General features: G+C 50.0%; 36 non-coding genes across 36 annotated transcripts; all 36 read right to left on the reverse strand.

Annotated features, from left to right (window-relative positions):
- Positions 1-56: 56 nt before the first annotated feature.
- On the reverse strand, positions 57-128 carry TRNAE-UUC (transfer RNA glutamic acid (anticodon UUC)). Its single transcript has one exon. It is a non-coding gene; the product is annotated as a tRNA-Glu (tRNA).
- Positions 129-240: 112 nt separating this feature from the next.
- TRNAE-CUC (transfer RNA glutamic acid (anticodon CUC)) lies at positions 241-312 on the reverse strand. Its single transcript has one exon. It is a non-coding gene; the product is annotated as a tRNA-Glu (tRNA).
- A 482-nt stretch (positions 313-794) lies between these two features.
- TRNAE-UUC (transfer RNA glutamic acid (anticodon UUC)) lies at positions 795-866 on the reverse strand. The gene has a single exon. It is a non-coding gene; the product is annotated as a tRNA-Glu (tRNA).
- Positions 867-1,352: 486 nt separating this feature from the next.
- On the reverse strand, positions 1,353-1,424 carry TRNAK-CUU (transfer RNA lysine (anticodon CUU)). The gene has a single exon. It is a non-coding gene; the product is annotated as a tRNA-Lys (tRNA).
- Positions 1,425-1,537: 113 nt separating this feature from the next.
- TRNAE-CUC (transfer RNA glutamic acid (anticodon CUC)) lies at positions 1,538-1,609 on the reverse strand. The gene has a single exon. It is a non-coding gene; the product is annotated as a tRNA-Glu (tRNA).
- Positions 1,610-2,459: 850 nt separating this feature from the next.
- TRNAE-UUC (transfer RNA glutamic acid (anticodon UUC)) lies at positions 2,460-2,531 on the reverse strand. Its single transcript has one exon. It is a non-coding gene; the product is annotated as a tRNA-Glu (tRNA).
- A 112-nt stretch (positions 2,532-2,643) lies between these two features.
- TRNAE-CUC (transfer RNA glutamic acid (anticodon CUC)) lies at positions 2,644-2,715 on the reverse strand. Its single transcript has one exon. It is a non-coding gene; the product is annotated as a tRNA-Glu (tRNA).
- A 482-nt stretch (positions 2,716-3,197) lies between these two features.
- Positions 3,198-3,269, reverse strand: TRNAE-UUC (transfer RNA glutamic acid (anticodon UUC)). Its single transcript has one exon. It is a non-coding gene; the product is annotated as a tRNA-Glu (tRNA).
- A 483-nt stretch (positions 3,270-3,752) lies between these two features.
- TRNAE-CUC (transfer RNA glutamic acid (anticodon CUC)) lies at positions 3,753-3,824 on the reverse strand. Its single transcript has one exon. It is a non-coding gene; the product is annotated as a tRNA-Glu (tRNA).
- A 296-nt stretch (positions 3,825-4,120) lies between these two features.
- On the reverse strand, positions 4,121-4,192 carry TRNAE-CUC (transfer RNA glutamic acid (anticodon CUC)). The gene has a single exon. It is a non-coding gene; the product is annotated as a tRNA-Glu (tRNA).
- A 297-nt stretch (positions 4,193-4,489) lies between these two features.
- TRNAE-CUC (transfer RNA glutamic acid (anticodon CUC)) lies at positions 4,490-4,562 on the reverse strand. Its single transcript has one exon. It is a non-coding gene; the product is annotated as a tRNA-Glu (tRNA).
- A 113-nt stretch (positions 4,563-4,675) lies between these two features.
- Positions 4,676-4,747, reverse strand: TRNAE-CUC (transfer RNA glutamic acid (anticodon CUC)). Its single transcript has one exon. It is a non-coding gene; the product is annotated as a tRNA-Glu (tRNA).
- Positions 4,748-5,044: 297 nt separating this feature from the next.
- On the reverse strand, positions 5,045-5,116 carry TRNAE-CUC (transfer RNA glutamic acid (anticodon CUC)). Its single transcript has one exon. It is a non-coding gene; the product is annotated as a tRNA-Glu (tRNA).
- Positions 5,117-5,226: 110 nt separating this feature from the next.
- TRNAE-CUC (transfer RNA glutamic acid (anticodon CUC)) lies at positions 5,227-5,298 on the reverse strand. The gene has a single exon. It is a non-coding gene; the product is annotated as a tRNA-Glu (tRNA).
- A 296-nt stretch (positions 5,299-5,594) lies between these two features.
- Positions 5,595-5,666, reverse strand: TRNAE-CUC (transfer RNA glutamic acid (anticodon CUC)). Its single transcript has one exon. It is a non-coding gene; the product is annotated as a tRNA-Glu (tRNA).
- A 300-nt stretch (positions 5,667-5,966) lies between these two features.
- On the reverse strand, positions 5,967-6,038 carry TRNAE-CUC (transfer RNA glutamic acid (anticodon CUC)). The gene has a single exon. It is a non-coding gene; the product is annotated as a tRNA-Glu (tRNA).
- A 113-nt stretch (positions 6,039-6,151) lies between these two features.
- TRNAE-CUC (transfer RNA glutamic acid (anticodon CUC)) lies at positions 6,152-6,223 on the reverse strand. The gene has a single exon. It is a non-coding gene; the product is annotated as a tRNA-Glu (tRNA).
- An 849-nt stretch (positions 6,224-7,072) lies between these two features.
- TRNAE-UUC (transfer RNA glutamic acid (anticodon UUC)) lies at positions 7,073-7,144 on the reverse strand. Its single transcript has one exon. It is a non-coding gene; the product is annotated as a tRNA-Glu (tRNA).
- A 112-nt stretch (positions 7,145-7,256) lies between these two features.
- TRNAE-CUC (transfer RNA glutamic acid (anticodon CUC)) lies at positions 7,257-7,328 on the reverse strand. The gene has a single exon. It is a non-coding gene; the product is annotated as a tRNA-Glu (tRNA).
- A 483-nt stretch (positions 7,329-7,811) lies between these two features.
- Positions 7,812-7,883, reverse strand: TRNAE-UUC (transfer RNA glutamic acid (anticodon UUC)). Its single transcript has one exon. It is a non-coding gene; the product is annotated as a tRNA-Glu (tRNA).
- Positions 7,884-8,733: 850 nt separating this feature from the next.
- Positions 8,734-8,805, reverse strand: TRNAE-CUC (transfer RNA glutamic acid (anticodon CUC)). Its single transcript has one exon. It is a non-coding gene; the product is annotated as a tRNA-Glu (tRNA).
- Positions 8,806-9,102: 297 nt separating this feature from the next.
- On the reverse strand, positions 9,103-9,174 carry TRNAE-CUC (transfer RNA glutamic acid (anticodon CUC)). Its single transcript has one exon. It is a non-coding gene; the product is annotated as a tRNA-Glu (tRNA).
- A 113-nt stretch (positions 9,175-9,287) lies between these two features.
- On the reverse strand, positions 9,288-9,359 carry TRNAE-CUC (transfer RNA glutamic acid (anticodon CUC)). Its single transcript has one exon. It is a non-coding gene; the product is annotated as a tRNA-Glu (tRNA).
- Positions 9,360-9,656: 297 nt separating this feature from the next.
- TRNAE-CUC (transfer RNA glutamic acid (anticodon CUC)) lies at positions 9,657-9,728 on the reverse strand. The gene has a single exon. It is a non-coding gene; the product is annotated as a tRNA-Glu (tRNA).
- Positions 9,729-9,838: 110 nt separating this feature from the next.
- On the reverse strand, positions 9,839-9,910 carry TRNAE-CUC (transfer RNA glutamic acid (anticodon CUC)). Its single transcript has one exon. It is a non-coding gene; the product is annotated as a tRNA-Glu (tRNA).
- Positions 9,911-10,206: 296 nt separating this feature from the next.
- Positions 10,207-10,278, reverse strand: TRNAE-CUC (transfer RNA glutamic acid (anticodon CUC)). Its single transcript has one exon. It is a non-coding gene; the product is annotated as a tRNA-Glu (tRNA).
- Positions 10,279-10,576: 298 nt separating this feature from the next.
- TRNAE-CUC (transfer RNA glutamic acid (anticodon CUC)) lies at positions 10,577-10,648 on the reverse strand. The gene has a single exon. It is a non-coding gene; the product is annotated as a tRNA-Glu (tRNA).
- A 113-nt stretch (positions 10,649-10,761) lies between these two features.
- Positions 10,762-10,833, reverse strand: TRNAE-CUC (transfer RNA glutamic acid (anticodon CUC)). The gene has a single exon. It is a non-coding gene; the product is annotated as a tRNA-Glu (tRNA).
- A 297-nt stretch (positions 10,834-11,130) lies between these two features.
- Positions 11,131-11,202, reverse strand: TRNAE-CUC (transfer RNA glutamic acid (anticodon CUC)). The gene has a single exon. It is a non-coding gene; the product is annotated as a tRNA-Glu (tRNA).
- A 110-nt stretch (positions 11,203-11,312) lies between these two features.
- TRNAE-CUC (transfer RNA glutamic acid (anticodon CUC)) lies at positions 11,313-11,384 on the reverse strand. The gene has a single exon. It is a non-coding gene; the product is annotated as a tRNA-Glu (tRNA).
- Positions 11,385-11,680: 296 nt separating this feature from the next.
- TRNAE-CUC (transfer RNA glutamic acid (anticodon CUC)) lies at positions 11,681-11,752 on the reverse strand. Its single transcript has one exon. It is a non-coding gene; the product is annotated as a tRNA-Glu (tRNA).
- Positions 11,753-12,050: 298 nt separating this feature from the next.
- Positions 12,051-12,122, reverse strand: TRNAE-CUC (transfer RNA glutamic acid (anticodon CUC)). Its single transcript has one exon. It is a non-coding gene; the product is annotated as a tRNA-Glu (tRNA).
- Positions 12,123-12,235: 113 nt separating this feature from the next.
- Positions 12,236-12,307, reverse strand: TRNAE-CUC (transfer RNA glutamic acid (anticodon CUC)). Its single transcript has one exon. It is a non-coding gene; the product is annotated as a tRNA-Glu (tRNA).
- Positions 12,308-12,789: 482 nt separating this feature from the next.
- On the reverse strand, positions 12,790-12,861 carry TRNAE-UUC (transfer RNA glutamic acid (anticodon UUC)). Its single transcript has one exon. It is a non-coding gene; the product is annotated as a tRNA-Glu (tRNA).
- Positions 12,862-12,973: 112 nt separating this feature from the next.
- TRNAE-CUC (transfer RNA glutamic acid (anticodon CUC)) lies at positions 12,974-13,045 on the reverse strand. The gene has a single exon. It is a non-coding gene; the product is annotated as a tRNA-Glu (tRNA).
- A 483-nt stretch (positions 13,046-13,528) lies between these two features.
- On the reverse strand, positions 13,529-13,600 carry TRNAE-UUC (transfer RNA glutamic acid (anticodon UUC)). Its single transcript has one exon. It is a non-coding gene; the product is annotated as a tRNA-Glu (tRNA).
- Between the last annotated feature and the right edge of the window lie 353 nt (positions 13,601-13,953).

The raw sequence follows: 13,953 nt of genomic DNA on the forward strand, positions 1-13,953 counted from the left end.
AAGTTACATAGCGTGCGCAAATTGGAGACTTGATGACAGCAGATAAAAGAAAATACTTCCGACACCGGGAATCGAACCCGGGTCTCCTGGGTGAAGGCCAGGTATCCTAGCCACTAGACCACGCCAGAGACGGAGAGGGACGGAGCGATCGCTTAGATATTCGGCCAACAGGGTAAAAGTATTGAAGTTACAAAGCATGCGCAAATCGGAGGCTTGAAGACAGCAGACAAAAGAAAATACTTCCGACACCGGGAATCGAATCCAGGCCTCCTGGGTGAGAGCTAGGTATCCTAGCCACTAGACCATGCCGGAGAGCGGAGAGGGACGGAGCGATCGCTTAGCGATTCGGCCAACAGGGTAAAAGTATTGATGTTATATAGTATGCGCAAATTGAGACTTGATGATAGCAGATAAAAAAATACTTCCGACACCGGGAATCGCACGCGGGCCTCCTGGGCTAGAGCCAGGTATCCAAGCCACTAGACCATGCCGGAGAACGGAGAGGGACAGAGCGATCGCTTAGCCATTCGGCCAACAGGGTGAAACTATTCAAGTTATATAGCATGCGCAAATTGGAGACTTGATGATAGCAGATGAAAAAATACTTCCGACACCGGGAATCGAACGCGGGCCTCCTGGGTGAGAGCGCCATAGGTATCCTAGACACTAGACCCTGCTGTAGAACGGAGAGGGACGGAGCGATCGCTTAGCCATTCGGCCAACAGGGTAAAACTATTGAAGTTACATAGCGTGCGCAAATTGGAGACTTGATGACAGCAGATAAAAGAAAATACTTCCGACACCGGGAATCGAACCCGGGCCTCCTGGGTGAAAGCCAGGTATCCTAGCCACTAGACCATGCTGGAAAACGGAGAAGGACGGAGCGATCGCTTAGCCATTCGGCCAACAAGGTAGAAGTATTGAAGATACATAGCGTGCGCAATTTGGAGACTTGATGATAGCTGATAAAATAAAATACTCCCGACCCCAGGAATTGCAACCGGGCTTCCTGGGTGAGAGCCAGGTATCCTAGACAATAGACAATGCCGGAGAATGGAGAGGGACGGAGAGATCGCTTAGCCATTCGGCCAACAGGGTAAAAGTATTGCAGTTCTATCGTATGCGCAAATTGGAGACTTGATGACAGCAGATAAAAGAAAAAACTTCTGACACCGGGAATCGTGCCCGGGCCTCCTGGGTGAGAGCGCTGTAGGTATCCTAGACACTAGACCATGCTGTAAAATGGAGAGGGACGGAGCGATGGCTTAGCCATTCAGCCAACAGGGTAAAACTATTGAAGTTACATAACGTGCGCAAATCGGAGACTTGGTGACAGCAGATAAAAAAAATACTTCTGACACCGGGAATTGAACCCGGGCCTCCTGGGTAAGAGCCAGGTATCCTAGCCACTAGACCATGCCGGAGAACGGAGAGGGACGGAGTGATCGCTTAGCCATTCGATCAACAGGGTAAAGGTATTGCAGTTATACAGCGTGCGCAATTTGGAGACTTGATGATAGCAGATAAAAGAAAATACTTCCGACACCGGGAATCGTACCCGGGCCTCCTGGGTGAGAGCCAGGTGTCCAAGCCACTAGACCATGCCAGAGAACGGAGAGGGACGGAGCGATCGCTTAGCCATTCGGCCAACAGGGTGAAACTATTCAAGTTACATACCGTGCGCAAATTGGAGACTTGATTACAGCAGATAAAAGAATACTTCCGACACCAAGAATAGAACCAGGGTCTCCTGGGTGAGAGCCAGATATCCTAGCCACTAGACCACGCCGGAGAACGGAGAGGGACGGAGCGATCGCTTAGATATTCGGCCTACAGGGGAAAAGTATTGAAGTTACAAAGCATGCGCAAATTGGAGGCTTGAAGACAGCAGATAAAATAAAATACTTCCTACACCGGGAATCGAATCCAGGCCTCCTGGGTGAGAGCTAGGTATCTTAGCCACTAGACCATGCCGGAGAACGGAGAGGGACTGAGCGATCGCTTAGCCATTCGGCCAACAGGGTAAAAGTATTGAAGTTATATAGTATGCGCAAATTGGAGACTTGATGATAGCAGATAAAAAATACTTCCGACACCGGGAATCGCACGCGGGCCTCCTGGGTGCGAGCCAGGTATCCAAGCCACTAGACCATGCCGGAGAACGGAGAGGGACAGAGCAATCGCTTAGCCATTCTGCCAACAGGGTAAAAGTATTGAAGTTATATAGCATGCGCAAATTGGAGACTTGATGATAGCAGATGAAAAAATACTTTCGACACCGGTAATCGGACGCGGGCCTCCTGGGTGAGAGCGCCATAGGTATCCTAGACACTAGACCATGCTGTAGAACGGAGAGGGACGGAGCGATCGCTTAGCCATTCGGCCAACAGGGTAAAACTATTGAAGTTACATAGCGTGCGCAAATTGGAGACTTGATGACAGCAGATAAAAGAAAATACTTCCGACACCGGCAATCGAACCCGGGTCTCCTGGGTGAAAGCCAGGTATCCTAACCACTAGACCACGCCAGAGATGGAGAGGGACGGAGCGATCGCTTAGATATTCGGCCAACAGGGTAAAAGTATTGAAGTTACAAAGCATGCGCAAATCGGAGGCTTGAAGACAGCAGACAAAAGAAAATACTTCCGACACCGGGAATCGAATCCAGGCCTCCTGGGTGAGAGCTAGGTATCCTAGCCACTAGACCATGCCGGAGAACGGAGAGGGACTGAGCGATCGCTTAGCCATCCGGCCAACAGGGTAAAAGTATTGAAGTTATATAGTATGCGCAAATTGGAGACTTGATGATAGCAGATAAAAAATACTTCCGACACCGGGAATCGCACGCGGGCCTCCTGGGCTAGAGCCAGGTATCCAAGCCACTAGACCATGCCGGAGAACGGAGAGGGACAGAGCGATCGCTTAGCCATTCGGCCAACAGGGTAAAAGTATTGAAGTTATATAGCATGCGCAAATTGGAGACTTGATGATAGCAGATGAAAAAATACTTCTGACACCGGGAATCGAACGCGGGCCTCCTGGGTGAGAGCGCCATAGGTATCCTAGACACTAGATCATGCTGTAGAACGGAGAGGGACGGAGCGATCGCTTAGCCATTCGGCCAACAGGGTAAAACTATTGAAGTTACATAGCGTGCGCAAATTGGAGACCTAATGACAGCAGATAAAAGAAAATACTTCCGACACCGGGAATCGAACCCGGGCCTCCTGGGTGAAAGCCAGGTATCCTAGCCACTAGACCATGCTGGAGAACGGAGAAGGACGGAGTGATCGCTTAGCCATTCGGCCAACAAGGTAGAAGTATTGAAGATACATAGCGTGCGCAATTTGGAGACTTGATGATAGCTGATAAAATAAAATACTCCTGACCCCAGGAATCGCAACCGGGCTTCCTGGGTGAGAGCCAGGTATCCTAGACACTAGACAATGCCGGAGAATGGAAAGGGACGGAGAGATCGCTTAGCCATTCGGCCAACAGGGTAAAACCATTGAAGTTACATACCGTGCGCAAATTGGAGACTTGATGACAGCAGATAAAAGAAAAAACTTCTGACACCGGGAATCGTACGCGGGCCTGCTCGGTGAGAGCCAGGTACCCTAGCCACTAGACCTTGCCAGAGATTTGAGAGGGACAGAGCGAACGCTTAGCCATTTGGCCAACAGGCTAAAACTATTGAAGATACATAGCGTGCGCAAATTGAAGACTTGATGACAGCAGCTAAAAGAAAATACTTCCGACACCGGGAATCGAACCCGGGCCTCCTGGGTGAGAGCCAGGTATCCTAGCCACTAGACCATGCCAGAGAACGGAGAGGGATGGAGCGATCGCTTAGCCATTCGGCCAACAGGGTGAAACTATTCAAGTTACATACCGTGCGCAAATTGGAGACTTGATGACAGCAGATAAAAAAATACTTCCGACACAAAGAATCGAACGAGGGTCTCCTGGGTAAGATCCAGATATTCTAGCCACTACACCACGCCGGAGAACGGACAAGGACGGAGCGATCGCTTAGATATTCGGCCAACAGGCTAAAAGTATTGAAGTTACAAAGCATGCGCAAATTGGAGGCTTGAAGACAGCAACTAAAAGAAAATACTTCCGACACCGGGAATCGAATCCAGGCCTCCTGGGTGAGAGCTAGGTATCCTAGCCACTAGACCATGCCGGAGAACGGAGAGGGACTGAGCGATCACTTAGCCATTCGGCCAACAGGGTAAAAGTATTGCAGTTCTATCGTATGCGCAAATTGGAGACTTGATGATAGCAGATAAAAAAATACTTCCGACACCGGGAATCACACGCGGGCCTCCTGGGTGAGAGCGCTGTAGGTATCCTAGACACTAGACCATGCTGTAGAATGGAGAGGGACGGAGCGATGGCTTAGCCATTCAGCCAACAGGGTAAAACTATTGAAGTTACATAGCGTGCGAAAATCGGAGACTTGATGACAGCAGATAAAAAAATACTTCTGACACCGGGAGTTGAACCCGGGCCTCCTGGGTGAGAGCCAGGTATCCTAGCCACTAGACCATGCAGGAGAACGGAGAGGGACGGAGCTATCGCTTAGCCATTCGACCAACAGGGTAAAGGTATTGCAGTTATACAGCGTGCGCAATTTGGAGACTTGATGATAGCAGATAAAAGAAAATACTTCCGACACCGGGAATCGTACCCGGGCCTCCTGGGTGAGAGCCAGGTGTCCAAGCCACTAGACCATGCCAGAGAACGGAGAGGGACGGAGCGATCGCTTAGCCATTCGGCCAACAGGGTGAAACTATTGAAGATACATAGCGTGCGCAAATTGAAGACTTGATGACAGCAGCTAAAAGAAAATACTTCCGACACCGCAAATCGTAGCCGGGCCTCCTGATGAGAGCCATGTATCCTAGCCACTAGACCATGCCGGAGAGCGGAGAGGGACGGAGCGATCGCTTAGCGATTCGGCCAACAGGGTAAAAGTATTGAAGTTACATAGCGTGCGCAAATTGGAGACTTGATGATAGCAAATAAAAGGAAATACTTCCGACACCGGGAATCGAACCCGGGCCTCCTGGGTGAGAGCCAGGTATCCTAGCCACTAGACCATGCCGGAGAACGGAGAGGGACGGAACGATCGCTTAGCCATTTGGCCAACAGGGTAAAAGTATTGAAGTTACATAGCGTGCGTAAATTGGATACTCTATAATAGCAGATAAAAAATACTTCCGACACCGGGAATCGTACCCGGGCCTCCTGGGTGAGAGCCAGGTATCCAAGCCACTAGACCATGCCAGAGAACGGAGAGGGATGGAGCGATCGCTTAGCCATTCGGCCAACAGGGTGAAACTATTCAAGTTACATACCGTGCGCAAATTGGAGACTTGATGACAGCAGATAAAAAAATACTTCCGACACCAAGAATCGAACCAGGGTCTCCTGGGTGAGATCCAGATATTCTAGCCACTACACCACGCCGGAGAACGGAGAAGGACGGAGCGATCGCTTAGATATTCGGCCAACAGGGTAAAAGTATTGAAGTTACAAAGCATGCGCAAATTGGAGGCTTGAAGACAGCAAATAAAAGAAAATACTTCCGACACCGGGAATCGAATCCAGGCCTCCTGGGTGAGAGCTAGGTATCCTAGCCACTAGACCATGCCGGAGAACGGAGAGGGACTGAGCGATCGCTTAGCCATTCGGCCAACAGGGTAAAAGTATTGCAGTTCTATCGTATGCGCAAATTGGAGACTTGATGATAGCAGATAAAAAAATACTTCCGACACCGGGAATCACACGCGGGCCTCCTGGGTGAGAGCGCTGTAGGTATCCTAGACACTAGACCATGCTGTAAAATGGAGAGGGACGGAGCGATGGCTTAGCCATTCAGCCAACAGGGTACAACTATTGAAGTTACATAACGTGCGCAAATCGGAGACTTGGTGACAGCAGATAAAAAAAAATACTTCTGACACCGGGAATTGAACCCGGGCCTCCTGGGTGAGAGCCAGGTATCCTAGCCACTAGACCATGCCGGAGAACGGAGAGGGACGGAGCGATCGCTTAGCCATTCGACCAACAGGGTAAAGGTATTGCAGTTATACAGCGTGCGCAATTTGGAGACTTGATGATAGCAAATAAAAGAAAATACTTCCGACACCGGGAATCGTACCCGGGCCTCCTGGGTGAGAGCCAGGTGTCCAAGCCACTAGACCATGCCAGAGAACGGAGAGGGACGGAGCGATCGCTTAGCCATTCGGCCAACAGGGTGAAACTATTCAAGTTACATACCGTGCGCAAATTGGAGACTTGATGACAGCAGATAAAAGAATACTTCCGACACCAAGAATAGAACCAGGGTCTCCTGGGTGAGAGCCAGATATCCTAGCCACTAGACCACGCCGGAGAACGGAGAGGGACGGAGCGATCGCTTAGATATTCGGCCTACAGGGGAAAAGTATTGAAGTTACAAAGCATGCGCAAATTGGAGGCTTGAAGACAGCAGATAAAATAAAATACTTCCTACACCGGGAATCGAATCCAGCGTCCTGGGTGAGAGCTAGGTATCCTAGCCACTAGACCATGCCGGAGAACGGAGAGGGACTGAGCGATCGCTTAGCCATTCGGCCAACAGGGTAAAAGTATTGAAGTTATATAGTATGCGCAAATTGGAGACTTGATGATAGCAGATAAAAAATACTTCCGACACCGGGAATCGCACGCGGGCCTCCTGGGTGCGAGCCAGGTATCCAAGCCACTAGACCATTCCGGAGAACGGAGAGGGACAGAGCAATCGCTTAGCCATTCTGCCAACAGGGTAAAAGTATTGAAGTTATATAGCATGCGCAAATTGGAGACTTGATGATAGCAGATGAAAAAATACTTTCGACACCGGTAATCGGACGCGGGCCTCCTGGGTGAGAGCGCCATAGGTATCCTAGACACTAGACCATGCTGTAGAACGGAGAGGGACGGAGCGATCGCTTAGCCATTCGGCCAACAGGGTAAAACTATTGAAGTTACATAGCGTGCGCAAAATGGAGACTTGATGACAGCAGATAAAAGAAAATACTTCCGACACCGGCAATCGAACCCGGGTCTCCTGGGTGAAAGCCAGGTATCCTAGCCACTAGACCACGCCAGAGACGGAGAGGGACGGAGCGATCGCTTAGATATTCGGCCAACAGGGTAAAAGTATTGAAGTTACAAAGCATGCGCAAATCGGAGGCTTGAAGACAGCAGACAAAAGAAAATACTTCCGACACCGGGAATCGAATCCAGGCCTCCTGGGTGAGAGCTAGGTATCCTAGCCACTAGACCATGCCGGAGAACGGAGAGGGACTGAGCGATCGCTTAGCCATTCGGCCAACAGGGTAAAAGTATTGAAGTTATATAGTATGCGCAAATTGGAGACTTGATGATAGCAGATAAAAAAATACTTTCGACACCGGGAATCGCACGCGGGCCTCCTGGGCTAGAGCCAGGTATCCAAGCCACTAGACCATGCCGGAGAACGGAGAGGGACAGAGCGATCGCTTAGCCATTCGGCCAACAGGGTAAAAGTATTGAAGTTATATAGCATGCGCAAATTGAAGACTTGATGATAGCAGATGAAAAAATACTTCTGACACCGGGAATCGAACGCGGGCCTCCTGGGTGAGAGCGCCATAGGTATCCTAGACACTAGATCATGCTGTAGAACGGAGAGGGACGGAGCGATCGCTTAGCCATTCGGCCAACAGGGTAAAACTATTGAAGTTACATAGCGTGCGCAAATTGGAGACTTAATGACAGCAGATAAAAGAAAATACTTCCGACACCGGGAATCGAACCCGGGCCTCCTGGGTGAAAGCCAGGTATCCTAGCCACTAGACCATGCTGGAGAACGGAGAAGGACGGAGTGATCGCTTAGCCATTCGGCCAACAAGGTAGAAGTATTGAAGATACATAGCGTGCGCAATTTGGAGACTTGATGATAGCTGATAAAATAAAATACTCCCGACCCCAGGAATCGCAACCGGGCTTCCTGGGTGAGAGCCAGGTATCCTAGACACTAGACAATGCCGGAGAATGGAGAGGGACGGAGAGATCGCTTAGCCATTCGGCCAACAGGGTAAAACTATTGAAGTTACATACCGTGCGCAAATTGGAGACTTGATGACAGCAGATAAAAGAAAAAACTTCTGACACCGGGAATCGTACCCGGGCCTGCTCGGTGAGAGCCAGGTATCCTAGCCACTAGACCATGCCAGAGATTTGAGAGGGACGGAGCGAACGCTTAGCCATTTGGCCAACAGGCTAAAACTATTGAAGATACATAGCGTGCGCAAATTGAAGACTTGATGACAGCAGCTAAAAGAAAATACTTCCGACACCGCAAATCGTACCCGGGCCTCCTGATGAGAGCCATGTATCCTAGCCACTAGACCATGCCAGAGAACGGAGAGGGATGGAGCGATCGCTTAGCCATTCGGCCAACAGGGTGAAACTATTCAAGTTACATACCGTGCGCAAATTGGAGACTTGATGACAGCAGATAAAAAAATACTTCCGACACAAAGAATCGAACCAGGGTCTCCTGGGTGAGATCCAGATATTCTAGCCACTACACCACGCCGGAGAACGGAGAAGGACGGAGCGATCGCTTAGATATTCGGCCAACAGGCTAAAAGTATTGAAGTTACAAAGCATGCGCAAATTGAAGGCTTGAAGACAGCAACTAAAAGAAAATACTTCCGACACCGGGAATCGAATCCAGGCCTCCTGGGTGAGAGCTAGGTATCCTAGCCACTAGACCATGCCGGAGAACGGAGAGGGACTGAGCGATCGCTTAGCCATTCGGCCAACAGGGTAAAAGTATTGCAGTTCTATCGTATGCGCAAATTGGAGACTTGATGATAGCAGATAAAAAATACTTCCGACACCGGGAATCACACGCGGGCCTCCTGGGTGAGAGCGCTGTAGGTATCCTAGACACTAGACCATGCTGTAGAATGGAGAGGGACGGAGCGATGGCTTAGCCATTCAGCCAACAGGGTAAAACTATTGAAGTTACATAGCGTGCGAAAATCGGAGACTTGATGACAGCAGATAAAAAAATACTTCTGACACCGGGAGTTGAACCCGGGCCTCCTGGTTGAGAGCCAGGTATCCTAGCCACTAGACCATGCCGGAGAACGGAGAGGGACGGAGCTATCGCTTAGCCATTCGACCAACAGGGTAAAGGTATTGCAGTTATACAGCGTGCGCAATTTGGAGACTTGATGATAGCAGATAAAAGAAAATACTTCCGACACCGGGAATCGTACCCGGGCCTCCTGGGTGAGAGCCAGGTGTCCAAGCCACTAGACCATGCCAGAGAACGGAGAGGGACGGAGCGATCGCTTAGCCATTCGGCCAACAGGGTGAAACTATTGAAGATACATAGCGTGCGCAAATTGAAGACTTGATGACAGCAGCTAAAAGAAAATACTTCCGACACCGCAAATCGTACCCGGGCCTCCTGATGAGAGCCATGTATCCTAGCCACTAGACCATGCCGGAGAGCGGAGAGGGACGGAGCGATCGCTTAGCGATTCGGCCAACAGGGTAAAAGTATTGAAGTTACATAGCGTGCGCAAATTGGAGACTTGATGATAGCAAATAAAAGAAAATACTTCCGACACCGGGAATCGAACCCGGGCCTCCTGGGTGAGAGCCAGGTATCCTAGCCACTAGACCATGCCGGAGAACGGAGAGGGACGGAGCGATCGCTTAGCCATTTGGCCAACAGGGTAAATGTATTGAAGTTACATAGCGTGCGTAAATTGGATACTCTATAATAGCAGATAAAAAATACTTCCGACACCGGGAATCGTACCCGGGCCTCCTGGGTGAGAGCCAGGTATCCAAGCCACTAGACCATGCCAGAGAACGGAGAGGGATGGAGCGATCGCTTAGCCATTCGGCCAACAGGGTGAAACTATTCAAGTTACATACCGTGCGCAAATTGGAGACTTGATGACAGCAGATAAAAAAATACTTCCGACACCAAGAATCGAACCAGGCTCTCCTGGGTGAGATCCAGATATTCTAGCCACTACACCACGCCGGAGAACGGAGAAGGACGGAGCGATCGCTTAGATATTCGGCCAACAGGGTAAAAGTATTGAAGTTACAAAGCATGCGCAAATTGGAGGCTTGAAGACAGCAAATAAAAGAAAATACTTCCGACACCGGGAATCGAATCCAGGCCTCCTGGGTGAGAGCTAGGTATCCTAGCCACTAGACCATGCCGGAGAACGGAGAGGGACTGAGCGATCGCTTAGCCATTCGGCCAACAGGGTAAAAGTATTGCAGTTCTATCGTATGCGCAAATTGGAGACTTGATGATAGCAGATAAAAAAATACTTCCGACACCGGGAATCACACGCGGGCCTCCTGGGTGAGAGCGCTGTAGGTATCCTAGACACTAGACCATGCTGTAGAATGGAGAGGGACGGAGCGATGGCTTAGCCATTCAGCCAACAGGGTAAAACTATTGAAGGTACATAGCGTGCGCAAATCGGAGACTTGATGACAGCAGATAAAAAAATACTTCTGACACCGGGAATTGAACCCGGGCCTCCTGGGTGAGAGCCAGGTATCCTAGCCACTAGACCATGCCGGAGAACGGAGAGGGACGGAGCGATCGCTTAGCCATTCGACCAACAGGGTAAAGGTATTGCAGTTATACAGCGTGCGCAATTTGGAGACTTGATGATATCAGATAAAAGAAAATACTTCCGACACCGGGAATCGTACCCGGGCCTCCTGGGTGAGAGCCAGGTGTCCAAGCCACTAGACCATGCCAGAGAACGGAGAGGGACGGAGCGATCGCTTAGCCATTCGGCCAACAGGGTGAAACTATTGAAGATACATAGCGTGCGCAAATTGAAGACTTTATGACAGCAGCTAAAAGAAAATACTTCCGACACCGCAAATCGTACCCGGGCCTCCTGATGAGAGCCATGTATCCTAGCCACTAGACCATGCCGGAGAGCGGAGAGGGACGGAGCGATCGCTTAGCGATTCGGCCAACAGGGTAAAAGTATTGAAGTTACATAGCGTGCGCAAATTGGAGACTTGATGATAGCAAATAAAAGAAAATACTTCCGACACCGGGAATCGAACCCGGGCCTCCTGGGTGAGAGCCAGGTATCCTAGCCACTAGACCATGCCGGAGAACGGAGAGGGACGGAGCGATCGCTTAGCCATTTGGCCAACAGGGTAAAAGTATTGAAGTTACATAGCGTGCGTAAATTGGATACTCTATAATAGCAGATAAAAAATACTTCCGACACCGGGAATCGTACCCGGGCCTCCTGGGTGAGAACCAGGTATCCAAGCCACTAGACCATGCCAGAGAACGGAGAGGGATGGAGCGATCGCTTAGCCATTCGGCCAACAGGGTGAAACTATTCAAGTTACATACCGTGCGCAAATTGGAGACTTGATGACAGCAGATAAAAAAATACTTCCGACACCAAGAATCGAACCAGGGTCTCCTGGGTGAGATCCAGATATTCTAGCCACTACACCACGCCGGAGAACGGAGAAGGACGGAGCGATCGCTTAGATATTCGGCCAACAGGGTAAAAGTATTGAAGTTACAAAGCATGCGCAAATTGGAGGCTTGAAGACAGCAAAAAAAAGAAAATACTTCCGACACCGGGAATCGAATCCAGGCCTCCTGGGTGAGAGCTAGGTATCCTAGCCACTAGACCATGCCGGAGAACGGAGAGGGACTGAGCGATCGCTTAGCCATTCGGCCAACAGGGTAAAAGTATTGCAGTTCTATCGTATGCGCAAATTGGAGACTTGATGATAGCAGATAAAAAAATACTTCCGACACCGGGAATCACACGCGGGCCTCCTGGGTGAGAGCGCTGTAGGTATCCTAGACACTAGACCATGCTGTAGAATGGAGAGGGATGGAGCGATGGCTTAGCCATTCAGCCAACAGGGTAAAACTATTGAAGGTACATAGCGTGCGCAAATCGGAGACTTGATGACAGCAGATAAAAAAATACTTCTGACACCGGGAATTGAACCCGGGCCTCCTGGGTGAGAGCCAGGTATCCTAGCCACTAGACCATGCCGGAGAACGGAGAGGGACGGAGCGATCGCTTAGCCATTCGACCAACAGGGTAAAGGTATTGCAGTTATACAGCGTGCGCAATTTGGAGACTTGATGATATCAGATAAAAGAAAATACTTCCGACACCGGGAATCGTACCCGGGCCTCCTGGGTGAGAGCCAGGTGTCCAAGCCACTAGACCATGCCGGAGAACGGAGAGGGACTGAGCGATCGCTTAGCCATTCGGCCAACAGGGTAAAAGTATTGAAGTTATATAGTATGCGCAAATTGGAGACTTGATGATAGCAGATAAAAAATACTTCCGACACCGGGAATCGCACGCGGGCCTCCTGGGTGCGAGCCAGGTATCCAAGCCACTAGACCATGCCGGAGAACGGAGAGGGACAGAGCAATCGCTTAGCCATTCTGCCAACAGGGTAAAAGTATTGAAGTTATATAGCATGCGAGAATTGGAGACTTGATGATAGCAGATGAAAAAATACTTTCGACACCGGTAATCGGACGCGGGCCTCCTGGGTGAGAGCGCCATAGGTATCCTAGACACTAGACCATGCTGTAGAACGGAGAGGGACGGAGCGATCGCTTAGCCATTCGGCCAACAGGGTAAAACTATTGAAGTTACATAGCGTGCGCAAAATGGAGACTTGATGACAGCAGATAAAAGAAAATACTTCCGACACTGGGAATCGAACCCGGGTCTCCTGGATGAAAGCCAGGTATCCTAGCCACTAGACCATGCCGGAGACAGAGAGGTACGGAGCGATCGCTTAGATATTCGGCCAACAGGGTAAAAGTATTGAACTTACAAAGCATGCGCAAATCGGAGGCTTGAAGACAGCAGACAAAAGAAAATACTTCCGACACCGGGAATCGAATCCAGGCCTCCTGGGTGAGAGCTAGGTATCCTAGCCACTAGACCATGCCGGAGAACGGAGAGGGACTGAGCGATCGCTTAGCCATTCGGCCAACAGGGTAAAAGTATTGAAGTTATATAGTATGCGCAAATTGGAGACTTGATGATAGCAGATAAAAAAATACTTCCGACACCGGGAATCGCACGCGGGCCTCCTGGGCTAGAGCCAGGTATCCAAGCCACTAGACCATGCCGGAGAACGGAGAGGGACAGAGCGATCGCTTAGCCATTCGGCCAACAGGGTAGAAGTATTGAAGTTATATAGCATGCGCAAATTGGAGACTTGATGATAGCAGATGAAAAAATACTTCCGACACCGGGAATCGAACGCGGGCCTCCTGGGTGAGAGCGCCATAGGTATCCTAGACACTAGATCATGCTGTAGAACGGAGAGGGACGGAGCGATCGCTTAGCCATTCGGCCAACAGGGTAAAACTATTGAAGTTACATAGCGTGCGCAAATTGGAGACTTAATGACAGCAGATAAAAGAAAATACTTCCGACACCGGGAATCGAACCCGGGCCTCCTGGGTGAAAGCCAGGTATCCTAGCCACTAGACCATGCTGGAGAACGGAGAAGGACGGAGTGATCGCTTAGCCATTCGGCCAACAAGGTAGAAGTATTGAAGATACATAGCGTGCGCAATTTGGAGACTTGATGATAGCTGATAAAATAAAATACTCCTGACCCCAGGAATCGCAACCGGGCTTCCTGGGTGAGAGCCAGGTATCCTAGACACTAGACAATGCCGGAGAATGGAGAGGGACGGAGAGATCGCTTAGCCATTCGGCCAACAGGGTAAAACTATTGAAGTTACATACCGTGCGCAAATTGGAGACTTGATGACAGCAGATAAAAGAAAAAACTTCTGACACCGGGAATCGTACCCGGGCCTGCTCGGTGAGAGCCAGGTATCCTAGC

The sequence above is a fragment of the Rhipicephalus microplus genome, chromosome 3 (genome assembly GCF_043290135.1).
Source record: "Rhipicephalus microplus isolate Deutch F79 chromosome 3, USDA_Rmic, whole genome shotgun sequence".
NCBI lineage: Eukaryota > Metazoa > Arthropoda > Arachnida > Ixodida > Ixodidae > Rhipicephalus > Rhipicephalus microplus.